General features: G+C 32.0%; 1 long non-coding RNA gene across 1 annotated transcript; it reads right to left on the reverse strand.

Annotated features, from left to right (window-relative positions):
- Window positions 1-300: 300 nt before the first annotated feature.
- LOC133193668 (uncharacterized) lies at window positions 301-10,468 on the reverse strand. The gene is made up of 4 exons (XR_009721968.1): window positions 10,432-10,468; window positions 9,770-9,844; window positions 5,477-5,870; window positions 301-685 (listed from the first exon to the last, which is right to left on the reverse strand). It is a non-coding gene; the product is annotated as an uncharacterized LOC133193668 (long non-coding RNA).
- Window positions 10,469-15,613: the final 5,145 nt, after the last annotated feature.

Here is a 15,613-nt window from a genome sequence, read left to right on the forward strand (position 1 = left end):
ATGAAAAAAACTTGAATCTATGCTCATTAAGAAAACTCTTGGATAACATTTGTCTTATATGACCAAATAGATCATAAAATGAAAGTTTTTAAATGTCTTTGACATTATCCCATTTTTCATATTTTTTCATTATCTCCCCTTGGAAAAGGATGCAGCCCTTTATTTGAATAAGCTTTATAACTCCTTTTAAGCTGAGATACATTGTACCAAATGTGGTTTACATTGACCAAATGTTAAAAAAAAATAGAAAATGTTAAAAGTTAATGGAGGAAAACACTCAAACATATAAATAATGCATTGTTGGACACCAAAGACTTCTTTTTATCAGAATTGCGATTGAACCTTTGCAATTGAGCCTTTGAATCAGGTGAGCTAAATTCCATATCCAGGTTTAGCTATGGACCTTACTGTTAAACCAGGTGTGTTGTATCTCCTTGAAATAATTACACCATATACAAATGTAATTTTAAGGCAGTATGTTTTTAAATGTACTTTTAAAGCTTTAATTCAATTGTCACAGCAGATTTGGTGTAACTTCCAAGAAATATTTTCCGCATTGGCTGGCTCTCTCAGTTGGGCATTCAAGCACTCAAAATGGCTGCATGATTCGATCATTTTTTCTGATGAACACTAGGAATTTTCATTTGTCCTGGTTTTCTTCTTCAGCCCACCATCATGCATGCATCTATATTGAAATTAAATTTAAATGATCATTTAATCAAGCATGTTTTAAAAAAAAACACGTCCAATCATAAAATCCTTCCTGCATATTTATACATTATCATTTTATAAACTGTATGTTGCCCTACAATGTACATGTACTTATAATGTGCTACTTTTGTTTTAAATGTAATCCTTATACATTCTACTGTTATATGTATATGTTAATTGTTATTTTGTAAATGAAAATAAATTTCAAAATAACAATCATCCTGATAGTATTGCATAAGCTACTGGCAAGTCACAGTTATCTGGTTCCCAAAGGCTATAATTCTGTCAAAAATCAACAAAGTGTAATGAAATGCAAACTTGATCTGTAACTTATCCAGGTACACTCACATATACTTAAAATCAGCTGAATACACATGTATCTGCGAGTGTTTAGAAAAAAAAAATCCAGAAAACCAAGTGACGAAGACTGAAAGACAGACTGATGGACAGATAAGGGGGAAACCTGTACTCCCCTCCGGTGTCACTGGTAGGGGATTAATTAAAAATAATTACATACGGTGTTCAAATATTTTGAAGACTCTCTAAAACAGTAGTTTATTCATTAATTTAAAAATGAACATCATAAAAATATTGATCTCTAAGTACATGTGTACATGAACATGATGTGTCATATACATGTAGAACATGCTTACTAAATAAATTAAAAGGAAAACCCCACTTTTCAGAGCATAGCTGTAAAATAAAACAAAGAAGTGTGGAAAACCAAATGGAACAGACTGACAGTTAGACCGTGAAGGAGAAAACCTATAGTCCCCTCCAGTTTCACCGACAGGGGACTAATAAAATAAGAAGTTTTAACACCCCCTCAAAAGTTAAAAGACCCAACTTTTTTTTAATTGAGAATTTTTTTTCTAAATAGTGATAATCTTACATTTGGTGATTAAAACAGAATATAAAATTTAAAACTAGATTCACATAAAATTATGATGAATAAAGAGTAAAGAAAACATTTTTTAAACATTAGAAATTTTAATTGATCCTTTTTAGCAAATATTTTTCATCACTTGCATCATTCTTGCTATGGCAGATTAAAATTTGAAGAAAGTAATTATCAAGAATATTAGATGTAAAGGTTGCAGGGGCTTTTTAATGACAATATTGTGTGTAGGAAGTTTTCACATATATACACTGCGCTGTAGAAAGCCTGTCCATTGCTAGAATTCATTCACTATTCGGTGTCGCCTGCAGATCGGCACTGAGGGATCACTTTACCAAGCATCTGTCTGTGTCTAGCTGTCCGTCTGTCTGTCACACCCTATATCTCAATTAGAGGTATGGATTTGATATTTTGCACATACATTGATTGGCACTACAGCTTTTGTAAATTATCATGGAGGTACTGACCTTGTGACCTTGACCTTTAAAATAGTTCATAGTGCTGATATACAACATATATTTGACATTTAAGTGGTAATTCTATGCTATTTAGCATGTATACTATTTGTCATAAGGCAAAAAATATCAGCATTACAATCCACTTGACCTTGACATTTGACCTTATTTGCAAAAAATATCTTGGGCAGTTAATTAAACTTATGAATATTGAATTTTGAGAGGCAGGGTTTAGATAATTAGCATTAATATATGTTCATGATCTCATGATTATGTACTTTGAAACCGGCTATGATATTCAGTTACCAGACAAACTTTAGTATATTCAAATACTATGAAAATAAATCGTGATGGGTATTTCATAATGGATCATGTAGACTAAGATTTGCAGTAAACACATGGTAAAGATAGACTGAAATTTCTTTTGAATGCTTGTTGGAAACATGTTTAGCTCATGAAAAAGTACTTTGAAACTGTATAATATTCTGATACCACACAAACTTATACATATATTTAAAATACCATAAAAATACATCGGGATCAGTATTCAACAATGGATCGTGAAGACTGACAATGGTTGCAGTAAAGACAGACTGAAATCTTTTGGAGGATTGTTGGAAACAATTAATAAAATGATAAATAGTTATTTCTAATAAATTCAAATTTAAATGTTTATTTGACATGTCTTTGAGGGTTAAGGAACCATATTTTCTTTGATTGTCAGATTCTATTGCAGTCGTATACTTAATCCATGTATGTCTTTTTTTTACAGGCAAATGCATGAACTATCAGTTTATCATACTTTATATATAGTAATTAAGTAAAAAGCTGACCATGCACTCATAGATTTGTTTACACCTGAAATGAAACTACAAAGCAGGTGACACATGTGTTCCTTGAAACATGTACTCTTGTTTAAATATGTTGTCTACATATACACTTAATGTCTTCAGCATATCCCTCTTATCGGTTAAATTTACAAAATTAATTGACATGTCTGCTTTCAACAGATTTTATCTAAAAGTATCTAATGATTTTATTGCAATTATAAATTCATTAAATATATAATTATGTCCTTTATTTGTCGCACATAGTCTTTTAATTAGGGGTGTATTGTTATACCAGTATATGGAGATACCTTTCAACTGAAGTTGGTTTCCAGTTAAAAGCAATAAATTATCTTAACTCTTTTTTTTTTATTTGTCAATTTAAAAATTAGAAAAGAATTCAAGTCATCGTAAAGTACACTGTACTTTACAAAATGTAATTTCTTTTTTTTCGTTTTTTTTTTTTTTTGTTTGTTTTTGTTTTGAGATATAGAATTTTGTATTAATTATTTTATAAATTATATTTATAAACAAACCTTATTTCATAATGTTTGAAGAATGCATTTATTCCTAACAATTTTACAGTGAAAACTTTTATGATTTTTTATATTCTACAGTAGAACACGTAGAACAGAAGTAAAAAAAAAAGTGATATGCATCAATATTTATCATAAAACACAATTAAGTCAAAATATTGTCATGATTAATTTTTTTTGCATTTCGATACTCATCCCTACTTTTAACTCAATGAATCTTTACTCTAGACTTTGTAATTTTTGAATGAGAAAGCATTTATGAGATTAGATTCAAAGCAAAGCTAGGGGCTGACAACAAAACAAGAGGCCTATGGGCCACAACACTCACCTGAGTCACTTTGGCCCTGCTGTTCTGCAACAGGTTTTCCCCCAATATACATGTATTTCTATGTAAAATTTTGATTGTATTTTGTGGCCCCATCATATATATAGTCATCTTCGCTAGCCAAGGGTTTCTGATACGCTACTCTCCTCATAAGCCCTTGGCATACGGTGTTAAAAAAAGTTGGGATTTTTTTCTCAAGCTGTGATTGGAGTTGGTCGACATCATTCGACCAATCAGCAATTGTTTTTTGTAAATGACGATATTTGCGTTCGGGATATATCTTGACTCTTTAATATCGGGAATGAAAAACGCAAGTAAACAACGATCCGTAAGATAACATGCCATTCTATGAGTCATCCAATATCTTAAGCTACGTGCAAAATATGTGATTAAGAATCTATACTGAAGATGTAAATTTGCATTTTAACTTGTTTAATAACAAATCAACATAACTCAATACCTTCTTGTTAATTATTCTTTAAAAAACATTATATTTTTAAATACGCTTTTTATTTCTGTCGATGACGCAATCTGTGCGTACCTGGTAAGAAGCGTGATCACGTGACGAAAACAATCACGTCTTTTGTCAGCACCGTATGCCAAGGGTTTATGAGGAGAGTAGCGTATCAGAAGCCCTTGGCTAGCGAAGATGATATATAGTGGCCATTATTTGTTAAAAAAAAAAATGAATCTACGCTACCAGAGGATGCTTCCACATTAATATGATTCATCATGGCTTTGTTGTTCTTGAGAAGAATTAAGCATTTTAAAGATTTACCCAATATAATCCCTATATTGTGCCCCAGAAAGCTTGCACCTAATTTTCATCTTTTCTAGTCCAATATTTCTTGAGAAGAAGATATTTAAAATTTTTTCCTATATATTTCAATGTAAAAGTTTGATCCCCTATTGTGCCCCACCCTACCCCCAGGGGACATGTTTTGAACAATTTACAATCTACACTATCTCAGGAAGCTTTCAACTAAATTTTATCTTTACTAGTCCAGTAGTCTTGAGAAGAAGATTTTTAAAGATTTTTTTCCTATATATTTCAATGTAAAACATCCATTCCCTATTGAGGCCTCACCTTATCAGCTTTTCTGCCACAGTGGTTCTTGAGAAGGAGATATCTAAAGATTTTTCCTATAAGTAAGTACGTATTGTGGCCCCATCGTGCCCCTCTCCTCCCCCCCCTCCCCCCCCACCCCCGGTGGCAAGATTTAAATAATTTAGAATCTACACTACCTCAGGAAGCTTCCATATAAGTTTCAGCTTTTCTGTCTCATTGCTTCTTGAAAAAAGATGTTTCAATGACCCCACCCTATTTGCATTTTCCTGATGATCTCCCCTTGGAAGGGAAATTGGCCCTTCATTTTAACAATTTAAAATCCCCTTTACCCAAGAATGTTTTGTACTTTGCTTAACTTTGGCCAAGTGGTTCTTGAGAAGAAGTTGAAAATGTGAAAAGTTTACATATGGCAGACAGACATGTGATCAGAATAGCTCATTTGAGCTTTCATCTCAGGTGAGCTAAAAACTCAAAAAGAGGGAGGGGGTGTAAAGTCATACATGCACCTTGTCCTTTAGCTTTCATGAAAATTGAAAATATATGTATTTAAAAAAATCAATGAGAGAAACTACATGTAAAAATTAGTTAAAATTAAATGGTAGTAATCATAATTGTTAGGTTATTAACAATCAAGATAAATGTTTAATTCAATTACCAATAAAGAGATCCAAGTTTAAAGCCATATTTCCAAAGGTTGATTCTTTGTCATCAAAACTCCTAAAATCCGTCTTAGTCTTAACTTGCACATCTTCCTTGAATTTTTGACAATCATGATTTTTGTTAATTTTGTCAGTTCAACAGTATTTCCTGACTTTATGGAAGTCTGAAGAAAGTCCTGAGGATTACACTCTACTATTCTCTTTTTTCACACTCCCATGGAATTTATTCTGATTTGTCATATTTGGTTTCTCACAATCCTTAAATCTTTCTAATGTGGCTATACATGCTTCCTTTAAACTTGGTTGATATCATGTGTTCTATAATCCACCACAAGCTGTAGAACAGAGGTCCTTCTTCTTACAGGGTTTGTTGCTAAGAAATGTTCATAACTGAAAAGATAAAGTGATTCCCATCTATTAGAATGTTGAAGACCTTTAATGAAATATCAAGATTACAAACAGTATTCAAGCTCAAAAGAGGTGGGATGAGTTATCATGGAGGAATAAGCATCCCCTGTCAACTAGTTACACCTGCTGTGAGCTCCTTGTCATAATAGGGTGAATGGATAAATCTGTAGACACTTCAGTATGAAAATAACAGCCTAACAATTTCTGTATGAAAAACATCAGTAAACACTTGACTTATCTGTAGACTATATTTGTTAACAAGGTCATTGTAACAAACACAGAATTTGCAAAATGTTGGCTATACCTGTATCATCAACTTATTTGCCAATAGCTTGCCTCATTTTAGTTATTGTTTGTACTTGGTACACATGCTCTTGCCCTTTGAATCAAATGGGAGACATAAACTCCATATGCAGGTGATAATGCTACATAAGTAAGAGAAGTTAATAATAGAAAAATTAAAGTTACGTGACTGTTTATCATAAAGTTTAATTGTTACCTTGCCATTAATGTCTTTAGTAAAATATTCAAATATGAAACAGATGTATAAGCCTCTGTGGTGTCTTCAATTTTGAGTTCAAAGAGATATGCATGTGAATGAAAAAAATTAAATATAATGAATAGTGATCAATCTTAGAAAATCTATAAACAATACAAATCTGTGAAGTGCCTGGCAAAAAACAAGGACCCCCTGGAAATTCCACAGGTGGGATCAGGTGTCTAGGAGGAGTAAGCATCCTCTGTTAACCGGTCACACCTGAATAAGTTAATGTAGGAATAAAAATGAATAATTACTATCCATTGATAAAGCATCATCAGTATATCATTATACATAATATATCTAGTAATGTACCGTTAGTGTGTATAGAACAGGAAATACAAAATATAGTTATTTATAAAACACTGTATTTTCAATTTCAGGTCATCATATTAAAAAAAAATCCTATATTTCCAAACATTGAGGAGGACTGGTGGCTTTCATTTGTTTCATTGTATTTAATCATGTAAATAATGTGCCTGACCACAAACATATGGCATGTGGCTTACATGTAATCGTGCTATATTACGCATGCATCAAAATTTAATTCTAATTATTGCTTTGCTTAGTGTTCACACGGAGTTAATGCAAAGAAATTTGATGTGCAGTAAATTAATTTGAATTAACTTATTTGCATTAAATTCTCCATGTGAATGTGGTTCAAATTTAATTTGTATTAACTTACGTTCAATTCGAATTAAACCCTCCTTGTGAAGATGACATAAAATGTACATATCTCATACTGTACACCCTCAACAAAGTTTCACAACCAGTTAATACATATTCTTTTCAGCTGTCAAAATCACATTCGCATGATTAAAATGAAAGTGAATGTTAAGTTGAATACCGATCCCGATTAGACTAAAGACAATTAAAGGACTGTTAAGGACCCTCTATACACTAAATCAAAAATGTTTTTAGTCCAAGATAAATAAATTGAATACTTTATTTGCATGTGTTTTCTCACTTAAATAAACAATGTGTAGAGATTTCTGTTCATCAATACTTTAATGTCTTTGAATATTTTTCTTAGGGTGTAATGTACCCTATGCTGAACATGTTGAAATTCAAGAAAGTAAAGTATAGATCTGATTAGCTCATTATGTATACCTTTATATAATATGATTTTCTTATTCAATTGTTAAGAATGCTTGCATTAACTAAAATTCAATAACAGACTGCTAGGATTTCAATAGATTTATTAAATTTGATTTAGACCCCAGGGTGAATCAGTCTCTATCTCCATAAAATACCATAAAATCAGAGCTCTTTGGTGTACAGTATATTCAAGTGGAATATAATTTAAAATTGACATAGAGTGTAATTGATTTGTATATGAAAACTGAAATTAAAATAATCATGGAGGGTAAAAAATTGGGAGGGGGTTACAATCTTTCAGACTTCTTCTAATTCCATCAAAAAATATATACAGAAAGCTTAATTTATGCAATCTAAGTAATACACAGATGATAATATTTCTTGTTCATTTGAAATTACATATAATATTCTTGGCACACAGACTTGTTCACTATCAACAACATGCTTACCTTTTAAATGAAATTTTAATAATCTGGTTAAAGTGGTAACAGATACTCTTTATTAAAAAACTTCTCTTAACATAATTGATCACTCAGGTTTACAGGGTCTGCCAGTCAATCGATATCAAACATTAATTAATAATGATTCCCTCTAAAAGATAATGAGGCCCCTTATATTTTTTGTTGTTATTGTCTTGTCTTTTATTGTCTTGTTTAGTATTTTTAATACACTTACAAACAACTTATTTCTTAACACTAAATAATGATTTAAGTTGACTTCGGTCTGAGTAATGACTGTGCTTTTCCAGTCACTGCACTTAAAAATACTAAATGCATCTGCTGTAAGTTTTACTCGCATTAAGGTGTTGATTATATTCTGTAGAAGCACAAATTTTCGTGGGGATAAAATTTTGTTATTTGTTATCTGAGAAGGTTTTGTGGGCATTAAATTTCGTTGTTACGAATGTAACCCTACTCATTATTCTGAAATGTAAAATTTCATGTGGGATTTAATTTCGTTGAATAGATAATGTTAACAATTATGGTTAACAATGAACAACTGTCGAAATAAAGGAATGTTTCTGCTTTAAAAGCATATACATGTATTGTATATATATATATGCATGTATATATATAAAATGTAGCTTCTCTGGCCTTTCTATTGATAATGTAAATAAGTGAGCAGAGTCATCTAGTGTGATTACATTTTTTATTACCTTGAGGGGAAAAATCATAAAACCTGTTGAAATTTTTGATTTTTTTATTCTACCGGTAATTGCTAATAGATCCAGTTTTACATAATACCAATGTTAGCTTCACTAATTTATGCATAATTAATCCCATATTCAAAAAAAACAAAAATGACTTTTCCCTGCGTTTTCCAGTGCCTCATGTTAGAGTGGGAGTGAGTTAAAAAAAACTGCAAGATTTCAAACAGCTGCAAATCTCTGTTATTTATGTCTCTATGATGTACACCCTTGATGACAGAAAACTTTTGAAGGATTTATAAATATTTGTAAATGTTCAATCATAATTCCATATAACATACTTGTATTCTCTGCATTTGGAAAATCTTAATTTTCATTTATTTTTTTTTTTAAATCCCTGAATGGAAGTAAATCTCTTCATTTTGAATTTCAGTGGTTGCATTATACCCCAATAAATACATGTATAAGTGTGTATCCCTCCTTCTTTGTTTTTGTTTTTTTTGTTTTGTTTTGTTTTGTTTTGTTTTTTTTTTTTTTTTGCTGAAAATAAAAGTGTGCACACAATAAAAGAGAATTTATAGTAGTTCGTATTTATTTAATATATTAATACATTACATGGTATACCCCAATGACAACAATGGCCAATGGTGTAGTATTAATTATCTGTACTGTTTATTATGGAAAATAGCTAAATAATGAAAATTATTGGTATGACTGTCAGTTTCAAACATCTTTTTTTTAATATCCCATTTAAATAATTTTTATTTTACTCTTTATCTGGACTATATGTATCACTGGTGAAGTTCGATCTTTGTCTTTTAAACTGAACCTTTAATTTTTTTATACTGGCACAATTAACTGATAACATACAGACTTAATTTTAAATTTATTAATCCTCCCAAATATTTGCCGGTCTTGGGCCAACAGACTGTCATTAAGGTAAATAAATATTACATGTAAAACACTGATTCATGACTGTAGTATGAAACAATGCAGGAAAAGGTATACAGATCATGCTGACATACACAAACACATTATCATGAACATGAACTCAGATCATTAGAACTTCAGGTAGTGTTTGTTTTTTTCCTGACATACCATAAACTTCTCCCTGCTGTGTTCTGGGAATCCATGAACATTGATAATTTTCTGATCCGAAATCAATGAATCTACCTGAAATGTATTATAATAATAACATCAGTTTTAAAACATGAATTCCAGGATGATAAATAAATAGGAAAATATTCTTTAATGACTGTAACTTAGTAGAAGTCGCATCATTTTCATGAATCATCACAGTCAGGGACCTATATACTAGTATATAGGTCCCTGTCACAGCTATATTTACATATATTCTCTCAAAATTGTCCCAATGCAATAATGAGTGCATGTCAATAAAATGACAAGTATCAATCTTTAAATTCTCATACTTTGAAATCTTTGTACATTAAAATTAGGGCATGTCACTGTCTAAATGCACAGCATGTCTTTGACATAAATATCAACTTATATTATAAGCTGCACTATATCTTCAGTTTGTCAGGGCTAGAAGATCACGTTGAAGCAGGGACCTATACATGCTTAACAATTATATCATTATGTCCCTGGGAGAAGTAAACAGCTGCCCCCCCCCCTCCCCTTTCATAATTTAAATGTGCAGAAATTATTTCTAATATTCACGCCACAGAAGTACATGTGTTTTTTTAGTTGACAGCTTAATGTGTACACAATATTAACAATGATTTTAGCAGCCCACGTACCTATATATAACCCAGGCAGACTGAACGTTTCCCCTGCCCATAACACATGGCGTGACCGACTCTACTTTCGTTTTTAATACGAAACCTTCGAACTTGACATGACACATAAACAAGATGCGAAACGCAAGAAAACATTTAAAATTTTTGACAATATATATTGCTACACATTGCAAAAGATCAACGTTGATTCAATGAAATTGAAATATTAGATGCAGAAATAGTTTCTCTCCGCGAGTACAACAAATGCCAATACGGAACGTGTTTACCTTCCCAGAGACATACATGTAGATATAGAAAAAATTTCTTTATGTTTTTACTAACATTAATAATAATAACTTTTAGTATATTGGTTTTAACCATTTATACTGCAATCATGCAACGATGCACATTGTAACTATACAGCATATACATGTATACATACCGTAGGAAAAATATTGAGTAGACAATAATGCCGTAATGTCATAATGGACACACATCTTTACTCATTAATTCATAGGCCATATTTAATACATAAAATTTTTCATTTATTTATTAACAGATTTTTTACTTACCTTTTACAAAGTTTACTTCGTCCTCATGTACATGACTAAGTGTGAAACGGGTACTGTATTGTGATGTCATTTACGACGTCATTTGAGTAACGAGCATGCGCACTCGCAATGTGTGTAAGTCTCGCCGAGAAGAAAAAATGATGGATCCGTGGTCATCTTATACACACTCATTACACAGATCTCATGCATCCGGTCAAATTAACACTTCATTTTTTTGAAATGGGATGCATCCTAGGACATTTTCCAGTTGATTTATGATAAAATCCAACTGAACACCACCATTTCGTGTTCATTTGGATTTTTCCGTGTTCATTTAAACGTGTGCCGTCTAAAGCACGTGTCCAATTGACAGGGTTTACAAACACACACACACACACACACAAAAAAAAAAAAAAAAAAAAAAAAAAAAACAACTAATGACCCAGCTTGACACAGATCCTTAAGCTTATCTTCCAAATCTTTTAATCCTGCTTCATCTACAAATAAGGATATTCAGGCTTCTCTTCTTCGATATCGTCTGGAGAAACGGGTAGAGGATCTTCTTTATCTTCTTTTTCGATATCATCTGGGTCCAATTTAGTAATAAAGAATCTGAAATATGTTGGCTCAATCGTCCAGAGTGTAAAGGTTGAACTATCATCCTGGGCAGTGCGGTCACAAACTTCGTCTTGTCTATGCATGTAAGGGTGAGGGATTTTGCCGTAGTAATAGTTGTAAGTTTGAAATGTTTTTTGCTTGTCTTCCAAATTCTCATTTTGATGATGACGTGAGCGAGCCTGTGAAAATATTATTTTAAGATGATAACGAGAAAGGGCTTAATATGCGAATTCAAACACCACAAAAATTCTTTAATTGCAATGAAATCTTTAATGAACATCCATTTCTGAATTTCACTTACCTAGTAATAGAGATTGTTCTTTCTGACGTATCCGTATACGTATCCGTATCCGTATACGTATCGAGGTATGAGAGGCATCTCGATCCCGATGATTTAACCGTGGGTACCATTTCCATCGTTTCTTGTTTGATTTTAACCTCATTCATTGGAAAATAAGATATATAGTAATATTTCTAATAAAACGTATCAAGTTGCTGTTCACACCTACCATTTTATGGAAGGATTTAAAAAAAAAATGAAATTAGTAAAAAAGTATGTATATTTTTATTAAATTGTTTAAAAATTTAAAAAAGGTTAAAAAGGGACTTCCCCCTTCTCTCTCTCTCTCTCTCTCTCATACACACACACACACACACACAATATCAGGATATATTATTGTTTCATTCTCGAAGTAACCTTTACCAGTAAAAGACATATTCCCCATAATGCATACAGTCAACGCTCTTTATCTCTTGCAACTTGATTGGACCAATTAAAACTTCGATATATCCAAGGATTTGAGTTAACAAAGTTTAACTGTACGAGGTGTCAGAGATCAAACATTCTAGATGAGTATAAGTTTGTATACATCAAGCAGACCCTAAAAATTGATTAACAAAGTGGAGAAGGGGGAAGCTGGGCCGAGGCACGCAGTACAGTTAAGGCTACACATGAAGATAATATGGTAATGAGGTCATAATGAGGTTTGACGTCATGACAGTTGCTCCGCCTTGATAGATCCATATAAGGAAATAGAGCTCAAAAAAGCTATTTAATGATGATTGCGAGAATTTGTAATGAATGTCTGTATTTTCAGGTTTAAATAAATAAACATTAGTGATTTTCTCTTATATAGTAACAACACGTCTTCGAAATAATTCTCTTTTTGTTGTGTCGTTTGGTTGCATTCAGCTTCAACCAAGCGCTTGCACTCGGTGACACGGAATGTTGTTTACATCTAAAAACGTGGCGACAGCAGCTGAGATATGCAGTGGATAAATGCAACAATCAGGCAATCTTTAAAGAGAATAGGGATAAAATAAGAGACCTGGGCCTTGTTTATCTTTTTGATGAGAAGATGATGACGTTATTTCGGGAAATCATGGAAAACTGAGACGATCCGCACTACCTCCCTAGGTCCCTTTCTTTTCATTAAGGTGTGTATGTGCATAGGTATTAACATGTAGACATACTATTCTTTACATCGATGTAAAATAACCTTGAACATGTACAATAAGATGTATTGTTACAGTCCGTCACAAACTACAATGCAGTGCCTTGTGTGTACCCCCCCCCCCCCCCCACACACACACACATACACAAAAACACACACATTATGAAAGTTGCACACTTTTAAATATGCAATGTTGTCCTTTGGCATATATGTACAAACATGTAACATAATATAAGCACAGCACGTCATGATATCAAATAGTATAATTTAGATGCAGTCACACTTACAGTGTATTTGTGAAGTCAAACTGCACAGTGTACAATGTATGTGCACTGTACATACAAGAGTATAGGACCCTATAAATTTTAATTTTTACCTCTGGCAATCAAAAATATGTGAATTTTAAGATTTCAGTTTTTACCAGTGCTTCATATTTTAAATTCATCATAGAACTTTTACTATCTATATCACTAGGCTGTAAATTTGTAGAATTTCTACATTAATGAAGATAAAATGTTTGAATTTTCATTTGTCTGACTACATGTGCATTAAGTCAGTCTGATATGTATATACATGTATTTATGTACTGTTTATATGCATAATTCTTTTGTCATTGTAGCTATCACAGAACTGGTTAAAACTAGCATTTACATCAGCTAGAACTATCAAAATAGATGCATCAATTTCTCCACTGGGTATGATCACACTAAAGCATTTCACATTAATTTTATAGTATGCCAGTGTTAATTTTTTTTTTTTTAAAATGTTGTATAGGTGAAAGAATTAAATGTTATCTCTAGTATATTGATTTTTTTTTACTTAAATTAAGTATAGCTACCAATTCTACTTTTGCAAAATGTAATAGGTTTCAATTTCCCAGAAAAGTTTTGTATCAAAAGTTTGTTTCCATTTATTTTAAGAATTTCAGAAAATATAGTATAGCATGGTTTGTTTTGTACAATGCAATGTCATTTCATTCTACAAAAGTAATCATTATGTTTTTCACTTATTACATATATATTGTGTTGTAGCTACTCCCAAACAATTTGAACAATTCATTCAGGCAGCAAGTGTTTCCACCAATAAAATAAAAAGGTTTGCTCCATATAAGCTCTAAACCATACCTATTCCTAACAAGATTATTGAAATGTTTTGATAATAAAAACAGTAGAGTCATGTATATGCTTTCCATGTTACTCAATGCATTGTTTTGAGTATCACTTTTTTAAAACACCAATGAACCTTCCATAATGGTATTTCATTTTGTTTTCAGAATTGATTTCATCCAGAAGAACTGTTTGAACTGTGGACTGTTTGAAATATTTGCACCTGCTCAGAAATCCCTTCACAGCTTGTCTTTGAATTTGAAAGGCTGTTTTTAATTAAATAAATTTTCTAGATAACTAATACTTTGAATTTTTAACAGTACAATGGTGTGAAAGTTTGAAGCCTGTTAAGATTTGAGTATCTTTACTTGCATGTATTCTGACAGGTGCATAGCTGCTTATACGCAAATATTTATACGCAGGTGCATACACATCGTTTACAAATTTAAAAAAATGGGGGGGGGGGGAGGGAGGGAGAGATTTGTGAGAAGAAAAAAAGAAAAAATATCAATACCATCCAGCAAATATTTCTGTTTCAAATTATTTTATCTCATACTGTTTCGATTCAAATTCAAATTCTATATTACCATGTCTTTATAAAAAAAAAAAAATTTAAAAAAAATTGTAATTTTTTATTAAATCATTGCCAAACCAAATAAAACATTCATTAATTTGTAATTCTTCTACAACACATTGATAATTTATTTTAAGATCTTTGAGAAAATATCAACCGTTGAATGCTGTGATCCACTAGAATATGATTTGAAATATTATTTTTATTAAAAATTGAAATTATTAATTATATTTGCTGCCGAAAGATGATACCAATATATCTTTTTAAAAAATATTCAGCCTGTACATGTACAATAAATTTGCACGGAAGTATTTAACTTTGTGTTAAAAACGATATTACTATGTCTTGTATTTTCTAAAGAAAATCGAAATGGCATGATTTTGAATGAAATATTTGGTAAAAACCATGAGCTTCCAGGGACTTCGCCCCTGAGTCCTCATCTGGACCCACTGGGGGTCTCAAAGCGGACCCCAGCCGTTCTCTGCGTACATTTCACTTCCATTCTGGTATGCGCCTGTCTGTGTTTTGGGGTACAACAAGATCTAAATTTCAGCACGTATATTGTGTTCACCTGTTCTTTAACAGAGTATCTGTTTCTGTATTACAAAGTTTTTACTATGATTATCTTGTTTGCGCATTGATTGATAATTACTCAAAAACATGAGACTAAAGCCCCCCCCCCCCCCCCCCTACGCCGATATGATTTGTGCTACAATACCCAAATAAGTAAAACCTGATGTAAACACTGTTTAATAATTTATTTTTAACATGCCAGTAAGTATATGGTATCAAAGGAGCCAGAGGCAAACTGGGGGGTGGGGGGGGGGTGTTAGATCTGTAGAAAGGAAAACAGGTTATTAAATACAGGAGTAAGCACCGCAATCCCTTCCTTCTGTTCTT

This window comes from Saccostrea echinata, unplaced genomic scaffold (genome assembly GCF_033153115.1).
Source record: "Saccostrea echinata isolate AGI-Se365-2 ecotype Australia unplaced genomic scaffold, CSIRO_AGI_Sech_v1 ptg000028l, whole genome shotgun sequence".
In the NCBI taxonomy this organism is placed as follows: Eukaryota; Metazoa; Mollusca; class Bivalvia; order Ostreida; family Ostreidae; genus Saccostrea; species Saccostrea echinata.